The sequence below is a fragment of the Nomascus leucogenys genome, chromosome 17, assembly GCF_006542625.1.
Source record: "Nomascus leucogenys isolate Asia chromosome 17, Asia_NLE_v1, whole genome shotgun sequence".
NCBI lineage: Eukaryota > Metazoa > Chordata > Mammalia > Primates > Hylobatidae > Nomascus > Nomascus leucogenys.
In genome coordinates this window covers 13,985,316-14,006,869 of record NC_044397.1, presented here as the reverse complement: position 1 = coordinate 14,006,869, position 21,554 = coordinate 13,985,316, and positions in this window count along the sequence as shown.

Sequence of the window (21,554 nt, the reverse complement as noted above, 5' to 3'; positions counted from 1 at the left end):
CACTGCCTTTCAAGTTTATTTGGAGACACAGAATGCTGTAGCCTTCAGTGGCAGGGCTAGTGGGCACTCAAGTTCTGACCTGTGGGGTCAATGATTGCCCTCTGGCTAGGGCTGGTTTAAATTATCCCTCCATGGGCTTGCATCAGCTGAGTTTGATCTGGTTTTCCTTTCTGCTATAACAGGACAGCACTGAGTTCACTGCCTCACAGTTGCTGTGCTCTCCCTCCCTAATGCCCAGAGACACTCTGCACATCATACCTCTGCTGGGAGTGGGCAGGGGGTTTGGCAGGGGTGGTAGGTGCCATTGGTGATTCAGGACTGTCTTTTCTATCTCTTCAGAGTCTTTTCCAGTGATATGAAGTTAAAACCAGGTACTATCAGTGCTCACCTGATTTTTGGTTCCCATGAAGGTGTTTTTCTGTGTCGATAGTTGTTAACTTGGGGTCCTTGTGGGATGGATGACTAGTGGAGCTTTCTCTTCCCCCATGTTGCTCCACCTCCCTCCATATTAGAATTTAAGCCATGCAAAAGCAAGTACATTAGTTTCCTGGGTGGCTTAAAAGAAGAGAAAGCTGTTTTCTCAGAGTTCTGCAGGCCAGAAATCCAGAATCAAGGTGTGGTACAGTTGGTTTTCTCTGGAGGCTCTGAGGAGCAATTGGTTCCATGACTCTGTCATAACTTCTGGGAGCTGCTGACAGTCTTTGGCATTCTTTGGTTTGGGGCTTTGCCTTTGTCTTCACATGGCTTTCTTGTATCTGTGTCTGTGCGTCGTCTCTTCTGTTTCTTAAAAGGACATTCTTAAGAAAGCCATAAATAATTGGATTTAAGGCTCACCCTAATCCAGGATGATCTCATCTTGAAGTCCTTATGTTATTTACATCTTCAAAGACCCTTATTACAAATAGGTCACACACTTATTCAGGGTGGACTACCTTTCACAGGTTACAATTCAACTCACTACTGAAGGTAGAATTTTCCTGTTGTGTTCACTGCTGCATCCCAAGCACCTGGACCAGAGCTTAGAATGTAGTAAATTCTCAGTAAATATTTGTTGAATGGAGGCACTGATGACCTAAAACATGCCAGACACTGAACTAGGCACTGAGAGCATTACAATTTAACTATTCCCTAAGTATAATCAATCTTTTCTTCTCAACTCACATGTAAGTTCTTTGAGAGTAAAAATTCTGTCATGGTGTTTGTATATTTTGGATTTCTTTCTTTTTTCTTTTCTTTTCTTTTTTTTTTTTTTTTTTTGAGATGGAGTCTCGCTCTGTCACCCAGGCTGCAGTGCAGTGGCGCGATCTCGGCTCACTGCAAGCTCCACCTCCCGGGTTCGTGCCATTCTCCCGCCTCAGCCTCTTGAGTAGCTGGGACTACGGGCGACCGCCACCACCCCTGGCTAATTTTGTTTTTGTAGTTTTAGTAGAGATGGGGTTTCACCGTGTTAGCCAGGATGGTTGCGATCTCCTGACCTCGTGATCCACCTTCCTCGGCCTCCCAAAGTGCTGGGATTACAGGCATGAGCCACCGCACCTGGCCATATTTTGGATTTCTTAAATCAATTTTGTGTATGTAGCTGGTGACACACAAATAATAGATGTATGAATGGGTAAGAGATTCATTTGGGATCACTGTTGATTTGGTTTATGTTGCCTTGCAAGCATCCTATTCACCTCTCCTTCCCTGCTTGGTTTCTTCTTTTTGGAAGATTCACTCTTTCCAAAAGAGGATGGCATTTTTATGTCCCAGAAAACTATTTTTTATTCAAGAGCATATTACAAAATCTTATATATAAATGCTATTATCTTTAACCGTATTATATTCATGCTTTCTGCCATTTATATGCCAAAAACTTGTAATAATTTGAACGGGCAAAATCAAAAATTAGAAAAAAAGAAGATAGGTCAGAGCCTTTTACAAATGATTTATTCCTTTTCCCCCATAAATGTTTGATTAAAATGCCAAAGACCTTAATTTGTCTACTTTAATTCACATCAAAAAAGCATTCCCCAAATTGCCTATTTCCTGTGTGATCTCCGTAAATCAGGAAAACTATTCAGGTCTTCCACTGTGAATGTTACATAGAATTGATAGAACAACCTCTTTTTTGTTATGTGGTACTCAACTCACTCACCATTTAGTTACTTAATTAAACAATAAATTTAGAGTCAAGGAATATGTTTAGAAAGAAGATTCACTCACATATTTTCAAAACAAAATTTAACATCCTACATGCTCCTGAACAAAATCTCACTGGTGAAAAAGAGGTAGGAAATGGTTTATAGAATTTGATGTCTGCTGTCTTATGTTCATTTATTTGCTTTTTAAGTTATTTTATTCCTGGAATATGCAATTAAAAGATTTTTTTGACCTCTATATACATTATAAATATTTGAAAACATATATAAAACTATACATTATAGTCTTTCTCTCTACACCAGTAGCAACCACTCCCACTCACTTACTTAAACTAGAACATCATATATGACATTTTCAGATGAAAACCTTAGGTCCAGGAGAGTTAACTCTTTTGCTAGTGCCTAAACACACACACACACACACACACACACACACACACACACACCCTGACACACATGCTAACTTACTGATTTAATAGCAGAAAAATTGCATCTTTATACAGAAGTGAAATTATGTAAAAATGGACTATCCAATTCTACAATGGCAACTATCATATATGAAACGGCTGTCTCATATACTAAACACTCGGTATTCAAAAACAAAACAACTAAGGAGTTTACTCAATTGAAAAAGATCTGTGAGAAAAAAAAGAACCTATTATAGACTGACTGGTTACCAGGGTCACAGGCCTGAGTTGTAGCAAAGTCTTATAGCTTCAAGAATGGCGTCCAGCTGCTTTCTTAGGTATGGGTGTCATTATTTTTAGCAAAAGAAACCTTTTCACCCTTGGTCACGTCAAAGCACAAAGAATTCCATAAATCAGTGCCAGGCTTGTTTTTAGTCCTAAATACCTGACCATATATATATGTAGGTCATGTAAATTTTATTGCCTTGTGTTCAGAGTGAATTTAGAAGATTCAAGTGGACTTTTAAAATGCAAAAAAAACAAAAACAAACAAAAAAAACCACTCTTTTCTGCTTTTCTCTGTCCTAAAATTTTTTTTAGCTTAGGCAATGAAATTAGACTAGTCAGTTTAATTCTTATTGCTAGTCAGTTTCTCCTCTTAGATTCCAGGGAACAAGCCCAAGCTACAAAATTTCTACTGAAAACACTGTAAGAAGTGCTTAAAACCAGACTCTAAAAAGCATATAAAAAGAAACTTTGTTATCACAAGCTTTATAAATTTAAAAAAGACTAATTATGTTTTCCTTAATTCTGAAAGCATGTCCTTTTGTCATTGAGAAATATTTGAAATTCCTCAATAATCTTGGGTTCACAAATGGATACATTTGGCTATATTTGGTTCACAAGCTTACAGGAGCCTGTCTGCTTTTAGTTCTGTGTAATTAGAATGTACAGATTTGACATCAAATGTGCTATACTGTAGGTACAACAAAAAGAACTCAAAACAAGCATGCAAAAGGTTGGATGCAATTTAGACCATAATGTTCTAGAAGTAGAGTGAGAAAAAATTAACAAGCCATGTGAAATTCCTTGCATCTATAAAACAGATAAACACGCTAACCAGCATTTAGGACTTGGCAGTGATCTCATTCTGACCAATACAGAAGGCCTGGTTAAGAGAATCAGATCCCAAACTTCACATTAATGGTAATTATTTACCCTGTTCCCAGATCAGTTTATCTGGATGATTTCCAATTTGCATGTGACTATGTCCTGTCTAGTCATATAAAATTCATACTAAATTGATGAGCTATGAATTAATTGGTGAACAAAACTGACTGAACTGACCAAACCATTTAGATATATATTAGGAGAATGTAACAAACTAACAAATAAACATACAAGGAAAAAATACTGAAAACTTTCTAAATAAGTAGCTCATGTTTCAACCTTTCTCTAACCTCAAAGTTATTCATTATGTGGGCAAAATAAAGACTTATTTTCTCATTCAACATAGCTGTTCATGGCTGACACTCCTATAACAATACACAGATTAACAAAAGAAAAATATACAAATTAATTTAATATAAGTTTAACTTGATGGAGTTCCTTTAGAAAGGAAGAGGCAAGGAAACAGAGGAACTGGTGTATTTTCATGCTAATTTTGATGAAGAAATACTTATGAAGAAATAGGAGAGGAGAACAAAAGTGATATGATCACATGATAATAAACTAAGGGAAATTGAGCAAGGCCTGTTTGTTCAGATGCTTTGTAATATCTTTGTATATGATAAAGATGTTCACTACTTAACTAAGATAATGAAAGAAGAGATTAATGTGTGGATTACAGGGACCAACAAAATAAGCATTGCCCAATGTAGAGGACTCACTAGAAAAGGAAACTAGGCATTACAAAGAAGCAAGAGGAACAGAGAGTAAAAAGTAAATTCTCCTAATTATTTTGATAATTTTGTGATATATGTCTGACAATTTGATTGCAGTTACATTCTCTTTCAGAAGTAAAAATGAATGTGTAATTATTTTACATTGATTTAACTTACTATAAAATTTAAGAACTAAAACAAAAAGAAACAAACAAAAGAAAACAACAAAAAATATGTTCACTTCTTACCAATATAGTAAGGGTGCCTCTGGAATGAAAGTTTTTTTTGTTTTTTTTTGAGACAGAGTCTCACTCTGTCACCCCTGCTGGAGTGTAGTGGCGCTATCTCGGCTCACTGCATCCTCTGCCTCCTGGGTTCAAGCAATTCTTTTGCCTCAGCCTTCTGAGTAGCTGGGACTACAGGTACATGCCACCATGCCCAACTAATTTTTGTATTTTTAGTAGAGATGGGGTTTTACCATATCGGTCAGGCTTGTCTCGAACCCCTAACCTTGTGATCCGCCCACCTCGGCCTCCCAAAGTGCTGGGATTACAGGTGTGAGCCACCGCACCGGACTACCTTCAGGGAAGAAGGGTGAAGAGAATGTGAGAGTGATCCTTCTGCTTCTGCTGTCTTCTCCTATGCCAAGGTGCCTTATTTTGGGGTAACTTGTCCTGAACCCCATCAGTTACATGTACAAATTACAGCTTTTTGCATAAAGCCCTAGAGACCTAATTTCTTACAAGACCCAATGTAAAAAATTATGTTATATGCAGATAAAAGAGTGACAAAGAAAGGAGAAGAAAGGAAAAATTTTAGTTTAAAAATATTTCTGAACTATTGAATGGTTTATTAACTCACATTGTAGTAAAAGCTACAATATTTGAGACTATCCTCCAAGGTAGGTTTCTTAAACAAAGTACATTTTTTTACTAAAGGATTGAGAATTTAGCTCTGGAATTGAAAGGACAATTTGAGAAAAATGTTTTCTGGTGATATTTCAGGAGAAAATATGGGTCAGAAAAATGTGGGAACTGATATTCACGGTGAAAATTATCAACACTTCAATCTAGCACCCACATGTTATTTTTCTCAGATACCCATGTGTGTTCTTTTGAAAACTCTCCATTTCATGAACAAAGTAAGAGTTGTGTTTATATTTCAATGCTTTATTCCTGCTTTTATGTGTTAAATGTATATGACATCATGGTTGGGTGTGTCACATTCCAATACTTGATGACTGCCTGTGGTAACCGTGAGAATTTCATTCTTATGGAAGCCGCATTGCCATCACTTTCCTAATACAGATGAGCTACATGTAAGCAGCAGGGCATTTTCTGTAAAACTTCAGTATTAGATGTTTATATACTGAGAAAGACAGAGAAAGGCAAATAAGTGGATTCTTAATTTAAACTTTAAAACTTAATACATTAGACCAGTTATCCTTAGGTAACTATATGTGTAAGTGGACATAGGATTTGAAAATGAAAAATAGACAAAAAGTAAATCAACAAAAGATAGTAAACATGGAAGAAGAAAGTATTTTGGAGAATCAGAGCAATCATGAGAGGCACTGCAGGCACCACACAAAGAGGACTTATGCCTCCTATAGTATCAGAAGCTCAGTGAAGGCTAAAGTACAAATTTAAACAGAGTTAATTCAACTGGAATCTACCTTCTTTCTGGGCTTTTCCTCTTCAATTCTGGTCTCTTTTAACAAATTGCTTTTTGGAGCTGAACTGAGCCTATGTCATTATTCTCAACGCACATGGTTATGGTGCCGTTCCAGGGTCCAATAGTTATGTCTAAGGGGATACATGGGAAAATGTCCCAAGTTCTGGAAACTACAGTTCTGCTGAAGAAGTTTAACTGAAATCCTGCCTAAGATGTATTGAAAAGTAATTTCACCAGTGGGAAGCAGAAAACTGCATCTGTATTAATTAGACCAGGCTGATCTGAGGCAAGATATTCTCAGTACTAACTGACATAAACAACTTAAACATGCTGGCAGAATAACTTCAGATGGGAAAGAAAAGTCCAAAAGATGAATTTTTAAAAGTTTAACAATTGATTGGGATGAATCTAATTGTTCTGTATCTTTTTTGCTTTATTATTGAGATGGTTTTTAAAGCAATCACATCTAGTATTTCTGATTATAAGAACATTAATAATCATTTTAATACCTTACAATGAAAATAGAGAAAATCACGAAGCAAAAAACTAACCACGCCACCCAAAAATTTATACCTTCAATATCTAGAGAAAAACACCATTAGTATTTTCATGTTCAGCCTTCTTTCAAATATGATGTATTTCTATACTTTAAGAAATTATTTGGGAAGTTTTATAACATGCCTTTTTACTTAATATATTTTGAACATTTTTCCATATCTTTAAGTGTTCTTATAAAGTGTGATTTTAAAATAACCACGTGCATTTACTCCTGTGGACCCAACAATTGATTTACTCAATCCATCATTGATGGGAGTTTTGGTTGTCCCATTGTTCCTTTTCCGCAATCATAAATGACATTCTTACTTAAAACTATTTACATACATGTTAGGTTAAAGTCAGATTTCTGATTTAAGGCGTGTGTAATTTTAAAGGCCTTTAAAAGGGGGCTAGTTGTTTTCCAAAAATCTTGAATGAACTTAAGTCTACACTAGAATGGTGTATACCTGTCTGTTTCTCCACCCTGATGGAAACATTGGATAATACCATATAAATATTTTTTTAAAGAAGTTTTGCTCATTTGGTAGGGAAATATGGCACTGTATAGCTGTTTTAAATTGCATTCCTTTTATTAGTAGAACAGTTTGAATATTTAAAAAATGTATTTATTAATCATTTGCATTTTTTCTTTGCAAGTTCGTATTTATTTGCCCAATTTCCTAATGAAATTTTTGCTTTCTTCTTTATTTACTTGCCTGAGATTTTGTCATACAATTGAAAATACATTTTCTTATTATTTTTATGTTTCTCTTACTTCTGTTTGTGGTATTTTTTGATGTTTGCGAGTTCATGTGTATTTGTGTTAATGTAGTCAAAACTATCAATGTTTTCCTTTATTTCTTCCTCTTCCTTTATACCTAGAAAGTTTTTTACACCCAGTTCATCAAAAGATGAATAATTATTCATCCATATTTTACTCTAAAGCCTAATGGTTTTTAATATTTAATGCTCTTATCCGTCATGAATTTATTTTGACATGTGGTAGGAAGTACAGATCTAACTTTAATCCAAACTTTTTTTTCCCAAATAATTAACCTATTCTTGAAGCATAATTTACTGAATAATCAGCCCATTCCCAACAAATCTTAAATGTCACTTCTTATCAGCTACTATAATATTAATTACATATATACATATACGTATTAAAATCTATTCTTATACTACTGCTACATTGCTTTAATTATTATGGTGTCATATATTTTCACATCTGGCAGTGAAAGTCCTTTCTTTTTATAATCCTCAAAAAATTTCTGAATTAGTTTTCCTATTTGAGTTTTCAGGTATATTTTAGAATCATTCTGTCAAGTTAAAAAAGAACTGAGTTGTAATCAATTTCTAAAATCGATTTAGAGGTTGTGGTAGGCAGAATAATAACCACCCACAAGATGCTCGTGTCCTAATCCCTAGAACCTGTGAATTTGTTACCTTACATGGTAACAGGGATTTTTCTGCTGTGATTAAATTAAATATCCCGAATCTTTTCCTGGATTAGGGAGCCAAATGTTACAGCAATTGTCACTTGCTTCTTTATAAGAAAAGCAAATGGAAAAAGCAAGTGAAGGAATTCCCCTCTGGAGCCTCAAGAAAGAAAGCAGCCCACTAACACCTTGATTTTTGTGACCCATTTTGAAACTCTGATCTCCAGAACTCTAAGAGAATACATTTGTGTGGTTTTCAACCACAAAATTGACAGTAATCTGTTACAGCAAACATAAAAAACAAATATAAAGGTAACTGACATTATTGCAATGCTGTTTTCTTTCAAGAATATGCCACAGCTTTGATTTATATCTTCTTTTATGTCCTCAAGTCAAGGTTTGTTTGTTTGCTTGTGTTTTGAGATAAAGTCTCCCTATGTCTTCCAGGCTGGAGTGCAATGGCACGATCTTGGCTCACTGTAACCTCCACTCCCCTGGTTCAAGCGATTCTCCTGTCTCAGCTTCCCGAGTAGCCACCATGCCCAGCTAATTTTTGAATTTTTAGTAGAGACACTGTTTCACCATGTTGGCCAGGCTGGTCTCGAACTCCTGACCTCAAGTGATCTGCCCACCTTGGCCTCCCAAAGTCGTGGGATTACAAGCAGGAGTTATCGTGTCCGGCCTTGCTTTTAACATGAATGTTCTATATTTCTTGTGAAGTTAGCTCTTAATAATTTAGGCACTATAGGTGCTATTCTTAATGAGGTGTCTTATCATAAGTGGTCTTTATGGTACAAAGGAAAGTCATTGCTACCTTTATTAGTCTGTTTCTATTCCTCAACTGATTTATCTTTGTTTTATTTGCATATTCTGATTTTCTGTTTTTCTTTTTAAAATTCCTGTTTTTTTCTGGGTCAGTGGCACATACCTATAGTCCCAGCTACTTGGGAGGCTGAGGCATGAGGATCACTTGAGACTAGGAGTTCAAGGCTGTCATGTTCCACGATTGTACCTCTGAATAGCCACTGTGTTCTAACTTGGGCAACATAGCAAGACCCTGTCTCATAAAACAAACAAACAAACAAAAATTCTTGTTTTTATTTGTATTAATTCCTGTTTTCCTTGGGTTTCATTGTGTTTATTCTTGAGTTGAATGCCCATGATTTCCTCATTTAGTATTGAAAATAATGGGTATTATTATTTTCTTCTCACTGCTTTTGCCATGTCTTGTGTTTGACCTGTAATTTCTTCAAAAGTTATTTTTATGTATTCCTTAGTAAATAATTTTGACACTTACTGGAGGCTTATTTAGATGAAATTTCTTTTTTGTAGGTGTTGCTTAAAATCTATTTTAGTTTTTTTTATTGTGTTTTGTTTAAAGGGGTATATATAATTTTGAATTTTTGAAAATGATTGAGGGTTGACCTGTGATCTAATACTTTATCCATTTGTATACATATTCAATGGGCCCTTGAGTAGATGATAATATTTCTAGTTTGAACAATATCAATTAAATTCACTATAGTAAGCATGCCCTAGAGTATTTCTGATTTCTTTTTGTACCTATCTGTTGGTATATATTTGCCTCTCCTTTTTTTTCACTGTCCAACCTTGTAAGGCATGTTGTATATGTAAACAGAGTATAACTGGACTTGTTTTTGAACAAATTTAATCATTTTTGAAGGTTAAAAAAATGAATTGAAGGAGTTACAGATGAACTTGACTAGATGTATTTGAGAGATATTTTAGAAGGCAGAATTGACATGACCTGATGACTCGAATGAGAAGAACATCATTATATAGAGAAGGCAAACAGAAATTTTGCAGGAATCTTAATGAACCTGTTTGAAGTGCCTGTATAATATGCAGATTAAGCATATCTAGTAGGCATTAGATAAAAAGATTTTGAGCTCCAGTATGTGATAAAAGCTACAGCTTTATTGACAAAAAGGCAGAATTTTTCCTTTTAATTGAAATTGGAGTAAACATGCTTGCCATTTGAGAAATGGAAACAGTAGATTGAAGATAAAAAGAAAAGAGGGATTAATTAATAGAGGATAATCCTAGATCATGGGAAGGACAGTAGATCAAAAACAGAGGTAGAAGTCTTTGTTTCAGAGGGGAGAAGCGACTTTTTCAGAATGGAAGAGGATTAGCATGAAAATAAACAATTTTTTAGGAGACCAAAAGAAGAAAAATAGAGGTGGCTTATTCTTGATTATTTGTTCAAGTCCTAAAAGTTATGGTGGGATCTCTGCTGATTATTGCTGCTTACACACTGTGAAAGAAAAACTCAGACTCTATCTGGTCATTTGAGATATTTGGGGCGTACACTGGTGGCTTGCTCCCCCTTGCCTGATGTCTTTCATTATCACAAGTGATAGTTCTGTGCTAATTTCCCGGTTCTTGGGTGTGGTGTGGGGAGGTCTTTACGAAGCTTTTATTTTGTGAAAGCAGAAGAAGCAATGGCAGTTGATGAGGGACAGAGGTGGAATGCTGTTAAGATAGTGATCTTTTGTGATAAAATTAAAGAGAGAGAGAGACAGTTTGGAGATGGCACAAGAATTTTTGAGCACCCTCTAGCTAGGTCAGCATGGCTTGGAGGGCCAGGATTGTAATATTATCTCCACAAATATGCAGAAGTCTGGGGACAGGAGCATGCACATCAGATCAGTGACTTTATTTATATATGGTCACCTGCAGAGAAAGTATGGCAGCACTTTCCCCAACAGATGAATGGATAAAGAAAATGTGGTGTATGTGCACAATGGATTACTATTCAGCCTTCAAAAAGAGGGGAATCTTGTCATTTCCAACAACATGGGTGAACCTGGAGGACATTAAGTGAAACAATTCAGGCCAAGAAGAAGACAAATACCACATGAACTCACTTATATGTGGAATCTAAAAAAGTCAAACTCATGGAAGTGTGAACAGAATGGTAGTTACCAGGGACAGGGAGTGGGGAGAGATTGGGTCAAAGGATAAAAAATTTCAGTTATATAGGAGGAAAAAATTTCAGGAGATCATTGTACAACATGATGCTTGATAACTATGTATTTTATACCTGAAACAATGTATCATATGCTTGAAAATTGTTGAGAGATTAGATTTTTAAGGGTTCTTACCACACACACAAAAAGTATGTGGTAATGCTTATGTTAATAAGCTTGCTTTAGCCTTTCTGTCATGTATATATATTTTAATACATCATGTTGTACACAATAAATATACATGGTGTTTACTTGTCAATTACAAACATAATAAAAAGAAAATAACCTACATAACAGAAGTACTCCTGACACACATATCATTCCAGAGTATATTCCCTTCAAAAGCAGTTAGTATTCTGATATCTACCATCAAGAAAGATTAGTGTGTGTGGGTGTGACTTATTTTACTTAACATGATGTTGTAGAATTCATCTTTATTGCATGTAGCAACAGGCCAGTCTTACCTATTGCTGTAGATTGTATTCATATATCCAGTGCCTAATTTGTACTTTTTGGCTTTTACAAATAGTTTTCCCATGAACATCACTGGGTTGTATATGCATACATTTTTGGGATATACATGTATATCTGGAACTGGAATTTTTGAGTGATAGGACACACATATGTTCAGTGTAGATGTGACCAGTTTTCTAAAGGGCATGAGAGTAGTACTACATGAGAGTTCCCATTCTTTCACATCCTCAGCAACATAAATTTTAGACATTCTGGTAAGTGTGTAGTGGTGTCTTGTTGTGATTACATTTCCCACATTGGTCACATTGTTATCCTCTATTGTGTTGTACTGGTTCAAGCATTTGCTCATTTGCCTATGAATTTTGTCTTTTCACTGATTTTTAGCTGTTTAAAAAGTATATTTTGGAGTGTTTATGTCTTGTCACTTATGTGTTTCTATAAATGTCTTTTCTCAGTCCATGGCTTGCTTTTTCCCTTATTTTAATGGTGTCTTTTAAATAACACAAATTCTTAATATATATTGCAATTTATTAATATTTTTCTTTTATTGTTAGTGCTCTTGGGTCTTGTTAAGAAATTCCTGTTTATATCAAGGCTTTGAAATATTTTCCTCTGTTTTCTTCTAAAGGTTTGATATTCCACTTTTAGATCTATAATTCATCATGAATTTATTTTTGAGCATAGTGTGAGGTGGGCATTAATATATATATTTTTTTCTTTTGACCAGGGTCCATTTATTGAAAAGACCACCCTTTCCCCCATTGCACTGCAATGTAATCTTTGTCATGATTCAAATCATTCTAAGTGTGACTCTGCTTCTGAATCTATGTTGTCTTTCTTTGGTGTATTAGTCTATTAGAACGTCACTGTGATTACTGTGGCTTTTGATAAGTCTGGAAAAGTCCTCCAGCTTCACTTTCCTTATTCAAGATTATCTTGCCTATTTTTGGCCCTTTGCATTTACATTATACATTGTTAGAAAAGTCAAATGCCAACCAAAGGAAAAAAACTATTTGCATTTTTACTGCACTTTTATTGAATATATGAGTCAATCTGGGGAGAATTAACATGTATATAGTATGGGGTTTTCTAATCCATGAATATGGTAAATCTTTCCTTGTTTTATTTATTTCAGTAATGCTTTATAGATTATTGTGTAGACACTGCAAATTTTTGAGATATTCCTTTTTTTGGATTTACTATTTTAGATTGTATTTATTTAAAATTTAATTGTCTGATTATTTATTGTGGTATTAGAAAATGCAATTTTTTATATTTATTTTTTAATCCATAAGGCTTGCTAAATTTCTTATTAACTCTAATGGTTTTTCACTAGATTTAGTTATGAATATTCTAGATATAAAATCATGTTATCTTAAAAATGGAGTTTGGGGTTTCCCCCAAAGTTTATATATTTTACTTACTTGTAATTTTTAATTTCATTGGTTAGCACTACCAGTAGAATGTTGTATAGAAGTGGTGATAAGGCATTCTTATGTTAATTTGAATCTCAGGAGGAAAGCTTTCTATATTCCACCATTAAATATAAATGTGCTGAAATATTTTGTGGATACTTTATCAGAATGAGAAAGTTTCCTTTTATTTTTAGTTTACTAAGTGTTATTGTGAAAAGATACATTTATAAAAGGTGTTTTCTAATTCTAATGAGTTAATTATATGAGTTTTCATCTTTATTCTGTTATTGGTGGTGAATTACAATTGAATTTAAATATTAGACCAACTCTACTTTCCTAAAATAGTCACACTGACTTGTGTGTATTATCCTTTTTATATGTTGCTGTGTTAAGTTGCTAATATCTAGTATAAGATTTTTCATCTATGTTTTTTAAGAGATTTCCTGTAGTTTTTCTTCCTTGAATGTCTTTGTCAAGTTTTTAATGTAAATACTTTGTTAAACTCATAAAAATGTTGGAAAGCTTGTCCTTTTTCTCCTGAACTCTGGATGTTTATATGAAACTAGTATTTTTTATTTTCGCTCTAGAAATTTTTTTGGAAGATGAGAGATTTAAAATTACAAATTCTATTTCCTCCTGTGTTGTTTATGTTAGGTTGTGTTTTACTAGGAATTAAGTCATTTTATTAATGGTATAAAATTGTTCATAAAACCTAACTTTGAATTTTTAATACTTGAGTTCTACAGTGATAGTTTTAGTTTCTACTGTTAGCATTTTTTTAATCCATTCTGTTAGAGATTTCCTAATTTTTATTAGTTTTTTTAAAAAACCTACTTTTAATTTTGTTAATTTTGTATATTGAATGCTTGTTTTTTAATTTTATTAATCTCTGTATTAATCTTCATACTTATTTTGGGTTTAACTTGCTGTTTGCTTGTTTTTTAAATTTATATTTCCCAAGATGGACATTTCAATTGTGGAGTTTTAGCCTTTTGTCTCATACACATTTAAGACTATATTTCTCTCTAAGCACTGTTTTAGTTGCATTCCAAAAATCTTGATAGATACTATGTATATTAACATTCAGGTCTCAATATTTCTAATTCTTGTGATCTTTCAGTTTTTTGGCCCATAGTTTATTTCTAAATGATGTACGTGTAGTGTGTGTGTATGTGTGTGTGTGCGTGTGTGTCGGGGTGTGTGTGTGTCGGGGTGTGTGTGTGCGCATGGGGAGGTGGGGGTGTTTCTTGTTACCTTTTCTACTTTGTTTTGATGCCTAACTTAATTCCACTGTTGTCAAAACACCCTATGAACACATTCAGTTTTTAAAAAATTGATATTGAAGTTTGCTTTAATATCTCAGCATATATGGTCATTTGATAAAAATACATCTTTTCTAATGTTGTTCGCAGCGTTCTATACATAAAAATTAGAACAACATTTTATATGGTTTTGTTTAGATCCTCTATATCCTTTTTGATTATTGTTCTGTTTTTTTCTGCTTATTAAAAGGAAGAAGTTAAAGGCCCCCGCTGTGATTATAAATTTGTCTCTTGCTTTTTAGTTACATATTTTAACTCATACTGGTCGGGCAAACAGACATATAATTTTCATATCATCTGGCATATTGACTCTTACTATAGTATATTAATCTTGGTTACAGTTATGCTTCTTACCTATTTTTTCTGCTATTCATATAGCAACACTAGCTTTATTTTGGATAGTGCTTGTATGGTGCTCCTTTGTCCATCCTTTTTCTTTCAAAATTTCTGTGTAGACACATAGACCAATGGAAAAGAATGGAGAACCTAGAAATAAAGCTGCACACCTACAGCCATATGGTCTTTGAGAAAGTTGATAAAAGTAAGCAATAGAGAAAGGATTCTTTATTCAATCAGTGGTGCAGGGAAGGGATAGCTGGCTAGCCATGTGCAGAAGAATGAAACTGGACCCCTATCTTTTACCATACACAAAATTTAACCCAAGATGGAGTAAAGACTTAAATGTAAGACTTCAAACTATAAGAATCTTAGAAGAAAACCCAGGAAATACCATTCTGGACATTGCCTTTGGGAAATAATTTATGACTAAGCCCTCAAAAGCAACTGCAACAAAAACAAAAATTGACAAGTGGGACCTAATTAAACTAAACAGCTTCTGCAAAACAAAATAAACTATCAACAGAGTAAACAGACAATCTACAGAATGGGAGAAAATATTCATAAATTATTCATCTGAAAAAGTCTAATATGCAGAATCTATACGGAACTTAAGCAATCTAACAAAGAAAAACCAAACAACCCATTTAAAAAGTAGGCAAAATATATGAACAGATACTTCTCAAAGGAAGACACAGAAGTGCTCAACAAACATATAAAAAATACTCCATATCACTAAACATCAGAGAAATGCAAATCAAAACCACACCTCACACCAGTCAGAATGGCTATCACGAAAAAGTCATAAAACAACAGATGCCGGCAAGGCTGTAGAGAAGATGGAACACTTATACGTTAGTGGGAATATAAATTAGTTTAGCCACTGTGGAAAGCAGTTTGAAGATTTCTCAAAGAATTTAAAACAGAACTACCATCGACTTAGCAATCCCATTACTGGGTATATATCCAAAGGAAAAGAAATTGTTGTACCAAAAAGACACATGGACCTGTATGTTTACTGCAGTATTGTTCATCATAACCAAGACATGGACTCAACCTTGATGCCTGTCAATGGTGGATTGGATAAAGAAAATGTGGTACATATACACCATGGAATTCTATGCAGCCATAACAAAGCATAAAATTATGTCTTTTGCAGTGGTATGGATACAGCTGGAGGTCATCATTCTGAGCAAATTAACACAGGAACAGAACACCAAGTACTGCATATTCTCACTTATAAGTGGGAGCTAAGCTCTGGATACACATGGACATAAAGATGGAAACAATAGACACTGGGGACTACTAGAGTGGGGAAAGAGGGAAAGGAGAAAGGGCTGAAAACCTACCTGTTGGCTACTAAGCTCCCTACTAGGCGGTGGGATCATTTATACCCCAAACGTCAGCATCACAAAATAAACTCATGTAACAAACCTGCACACTTAACCCCTGAATCTAAAATAAAAGTTAAAATTATTAAAAATAATTCTGTGTCCACATATTATTTAAATTGTGTTTATTATAAGTGGCATGTATATTGATTTTATTTTTTTAAGCATATCTATCTTAGTGGTTTAATTGGAGTATTGTAATGTTTTACATTTAATATAAGCACTAGTATATTTTTGATATACTGCTGAATTCAATTTGCTGATTTTTAAGTTGTATCCCTAATATTAGATTATAATTTTCTTTTACTGTAATGACTTGCTCAGGATTTTTCTGGTCTCATAAAATGCATTGGGATGCTCCCTTCTCTTCTATATTCTAGAAAAGTTTGTGTAGAATTAACATTATTTCCTTTTAATATATTTGGTAGAATTTTCTAGTGATGCCATTAGTGCCTGGAGTTTTCTCTCTTGGAAGATTTCAACTATGATTAATGTCATTTATCAACAGAAATCTATACAGTTCATCTGTTTATTGTTATATAAGCTTTGGGAGTTTTTATCTTTCAGGCAATTGGTTTATCTCATTTATGTTGTTGAATTTTGAGGCATACAATTTTTCATAATAGGTTCTTATTATTCTACTCATGGCTGAAAAGTCTTTAATGATACTCTCTCTTTCATTGCTGATACTGGTAAGTCTGTCTACTTTTGTGTGTGTGCCATTTTGACTAGTGCTTTATAAAGTTTTAAAATTCTTTTCAAATAATCAGGTTTGGTTTTCTTGATTTTTCTTTAATTCTTCTTATCAATTTACTTGATTTTTACTGTACTTTTATTTTTTTTTCTGCTCACTTTGGGTTTTAGTTGTTCCTCTTTTTCTGATTTCTTCAGATGACAACTTAGAAAATTGATTTGAGATATTTCTTCTCTAATATATGCATTTATTGATATAAAATTTCTTTTAAGCTCTGTTTTAGCTACATCCCACAATTTTGCTATATTGTTTCATTTTCCTTCAATTCAAAATATTTTCTAATTTCTTCAACAATTTCCCCTTTCACCCATATATTATTTAGAATTGTATTTTTTATTTTCCAAATATTCAGGTATTTTCCAGATATCATTCTGTTATTGATTTCTTGTTTGATTCCCTTTGGGTGAAAAAAATGGCATCATCTTAGTCATTTTAAAATTGTTAACGTTTGTATTATGGTCCAGAAAATAGTCCAGCTTGTGAAAGCTCCAATTGTGCTTAGAAAGAATATACACTTTGTTATTTTCATGTGGAGTGTCCCATAAATATCAGTGGGATCAATTTGGTTGATAATATTGCTCAGGACTTCTGAATCCTTATTGATTTTATGTCTACTTGTTGTATTGACTACTTAGAGAGGAATGTTAAAGTACCCAATTATAAATGTGAATTTTCTATTTTTGCTTATTTTCTCTTGGTTTTGTTTCATATATTTTTGAGCTCTTATTAATACTCGTACATGCAAAATTAATATTAATAAGATTATTGATGAATGGAACATTTTTATCATTATATACTTTCCTTCTTTATCTTAATAATTTTCCACATTCTAAGATCTTATGGCTTTGTTATTGCTGAGCAGTGGTAAAGTTTTGAGACTCGACTTTGAGTCCTCTGATACCACCCCAGCTACCAGGTCAACAAATGTCAACAAAGAGATGGCATAGATGTTAGAATTATTAGACAAGGAATTCAAAACAACCAAGATAAAAAATTTTTCAGTGAGCAGTTATAAACTTGCTTGAAACAAACAATAAATAGAAAGTCTCAGCAAACAAATAGAAGATTATAAGGAACCAAGCAAATTTTTGAACTGAAAGTACGCAAAATCGAAAATAAAAGGCTTAGGGAATGGGTTCAACAACACAACAGAGAAAAAATAAGAACGAATCATTCAACTTGAAGATAGAACAATAGAAATTATCTGAACGATGTAAAGAAAATAGACTGAAGAAAATAAACAGAGTCGTAGTGACCTATGGGATTGTAATAAGTGATCTAACGTTTCTGTCATCAAAGTTTCAGAAGGAAAGAAAAAAGAAGGTGGTCCTCTGAGTTTGTTCAATGAAATAATGGCAGAAAAATTTCCAAATCTGGCAAAAAAAAAAAAACAAAAAACAAACAAACAAAAAAAAAACTAGAGATTTAAGAAGCTCAATGAGAAATAGGATGAACCTAAAGTAATTTACGCTAAAATACCTCATTGTCAACCTTCAGAAAACTAAAGACAAGGAGAAAATATATAAAGCAGCCAGACAGAGATAAATGACACATTATCCATAGGGGAAAACGTAGATTTCTTATTAGAAATCGTGAAGGCCAAAAGGAAGTGGCACAGTATTAAAAGGCAGTAAAAGAAAACAAGTGTCAAACTAAAATTCCACATCTAATGAAAATATTTTTCAGTCATGTAGCAAATCAAGACATTCTCAGATGAAGAAAAAATTAATTTGCTGCAAGGAGACCTACCTTAAAAAAATGCCTAAAGGAAGTTCCCTAAATGGAAAGAAAATTATAAAAGAAGAAAGGAACGAACATGATAAAAAAAAATGAGTAAATGCAATAAACTGTCCTATTTTTTCTTAAATTTTTAAAGTTATATTTTGACTATTGAGGATAAAATTTTAAGTGTCTGGCTTTCAATATCTGTAGAGAAAATATTTAGGACAACTATACTAATTTAGGACAACTATACTAATATTATAAATAGGAGAGAGAGATAGGTTTCTAAACTTCACTCTAACTGGTAAATTGCTGATGCCAGTAGACTTTGATAAGTAATATCTGTGTAATGTAATGCCTAAAACGATCACTAAAAAGATACACAAAATAGTACACTCAAAACACCCTGGATTAATCAAACGGAATTCTAAAAATGTTCAAGTAACTTGTAGAGAGGCAAGAATAAGAAGATTGATATGAAAAAGAGAAAGAACAAACAGAAAACCAAAAGTAAATGGCAGATTTCAGTTTCTACATTCTCATCTTGTTACTGGAAAGGGGCCCCAGTCCAGACCCCAAGAGAAGACTCTTGGAACTTGTGAAAGAAATAATTTGGGTTGAGTTCATAAAGTGAAAGCAAGTTTATTAAGAAAGTAAATGAATAAAGAATGGTTACTTCATAGGCAGGGCAGCAGCATGAGCTGCTATTTGGCCACTTTTATGGTTATTTCTTGATTACATGCTAAACAACAGGTGGATTATTCATGAGTTTTCTGGGAAAGGGGTGGACAATTCCCGGAACTGATGGTTCCTCCTCTTTTTAGACCATATAGGGTAACTTCCTGATGTTGCCATGGCATTTTTAAATTGGCATGGCACTAGTGGACATGTCTTTTAACATGCTAATACATTATAATTAGCATATAATGAGCAGTGAGAATGACTGGAGGTCACTCTCATTGCCATCTTGGTTTGGTGGATTTTAGCCAGCTTCTATACTGCAGCCTGTTTTATCAGCAAGGTATTTATGACCTGTATCTCTTCCTGACCTCCTATCTCTTCCTGTGACTTAGAATGCCTTAACCTCCTGGGAATGCAGCCCAGTAGGTTTTAACCTCATTCTACCTAGCCCCTGTTCAAGATGGAATTGCTCTGGTTCAAATGCTTCTTACAATCTCATTATTGTAAATGGTCTAAATACACTAATTAAAAGACATTTATGAAACGGTGGATAAGAAAACATGCCACACCTCTATTCTGTATACAATACATTCACTTAAAAATATGTATTTTTAGAAGAGCAAAAATGTAAACTTTGAATCAAAGATTATTATTAGAGGAACATTCCATAATTATAAAAGTGTCTATACAGCAAGAAGACGTAATAATTCTGAATGTATATGTGCCATATCGACAGCAGTTTCAAAATCCATGAAGCCTAAACTGATAAAACTTAAATGAGAAATACATAAATCCACAATTATAGCTGGAAACTTCAATACCCCTTTTTCAACAATTGACATAAAAACTAGACTAAAGGCTGGGTGCAGTGGCTCGCGCCTGTAATCCCAGCACTTTGGGAGGCTGAGGTGGGCGGATCAAGAGGTCAGGAGATCGAGACATCCTGGCTAACACGGTGACACTCCGTCTCTACTAAAAATACAAAAAATTAGCCAGGCATGGTGGTGGGCGCCTGTAGTCCCAGCTACTCGGGAGGCTGAGGCAGGAGAACGGCGTGAACCCGGGAGGCAGAGCTTGCAGTGAGCCGAGATCGCGCCACTGCACTGCAGCCTGGGCGACAGATCGAGACTCCGTCTCAAAAAAAAAAAAAAAAATTGTCAAGGCTATAGAAAAAACTCAACAGTATCATCAACCAACAGAAACAAATAAAATTTTGTTGACTATTCCCCTAAACAGCAGAATACACATGTTTTACAGACTCTCATAGAACATATATCAAGGTAGTTCATATCATGGGTCATAAAACAAACCTCAACAAATATACAAGAATTGAAAACATACAGAGTGTGTTGTCTGACCACAATGAAATCAAAATAGAAATCAATAACAACAACAACAATCAAAAAGTTTTCCTAACATTTGAAAAATGGATCATATGTTTCTAAATAATTCATGAATCAAAGAGAAAGTCTGGGGACATTTTAAAAAACACAGTAAACTAAATGAAAACAAAAACATAACATTTCAAAATTCGTGAGATGCAGCTAAAGCAGTGCTGGAAAGAAAATTTGTAGCATTTAATACTTACATTAGAAAAGAGGAAAAAGAGCCTGGCAACATGGCAAAACCCCACCTCTACTGAAAATACAAAAAAATTAGCTGGGCAGCCTGGGTGACAGAGTGAGATCCTGCCTTAAAAGAAAAGAGGAAAAGTATCAAGTAGATAATACAAGCTACTGTCTCAAGAATCTAAAAACAGGGGAGCAACCTAAACCCAAAATAAGTGAAGGAAGAAAATAATAAAGAGAAGTCAATGATATTGAAAAGAGAAAATGATAGAGAAAAGAATTAAAAACAAAAGGCTAGTTTTTGAAACAACCGATAAAAATGATAAAGAAAATATAGAGAAGACATTACCATACAGTATAAAATATTGAGATGACAAAAGAATTACAAGATAATAAGAATTATAAGAGAATCAAATAATTATAAGGAAATACTACAAACAATTCTATGTACATAAATTGGATACCTTAAAGGAAATAAATATAATAATAATAAAGGAGATTTCCTTGAAAACTACATATTACCACAACTCATTCAATATGAAATAGATAATTTGAATAGTCTTATAAAACCCTACTGCCTATAATTTTGAGGGAATTGAAATTATAATTAAAAACTTTCCAAAAAAATCCAGACCCAGATACCTTCACTAAAAAGTTATACCAAAAGATAAAGGAAGAATTTACACCAATTTTACATAAGCTCTTCCAGAAAATGAAAGAGGAGGGAACACATCCCTGTTCATTCTGTGAAGTCACTTTCTCAAACCAAACAAAATCAGTATAAAAAAGAAAACTACACAACAAAATCCTTCATGTA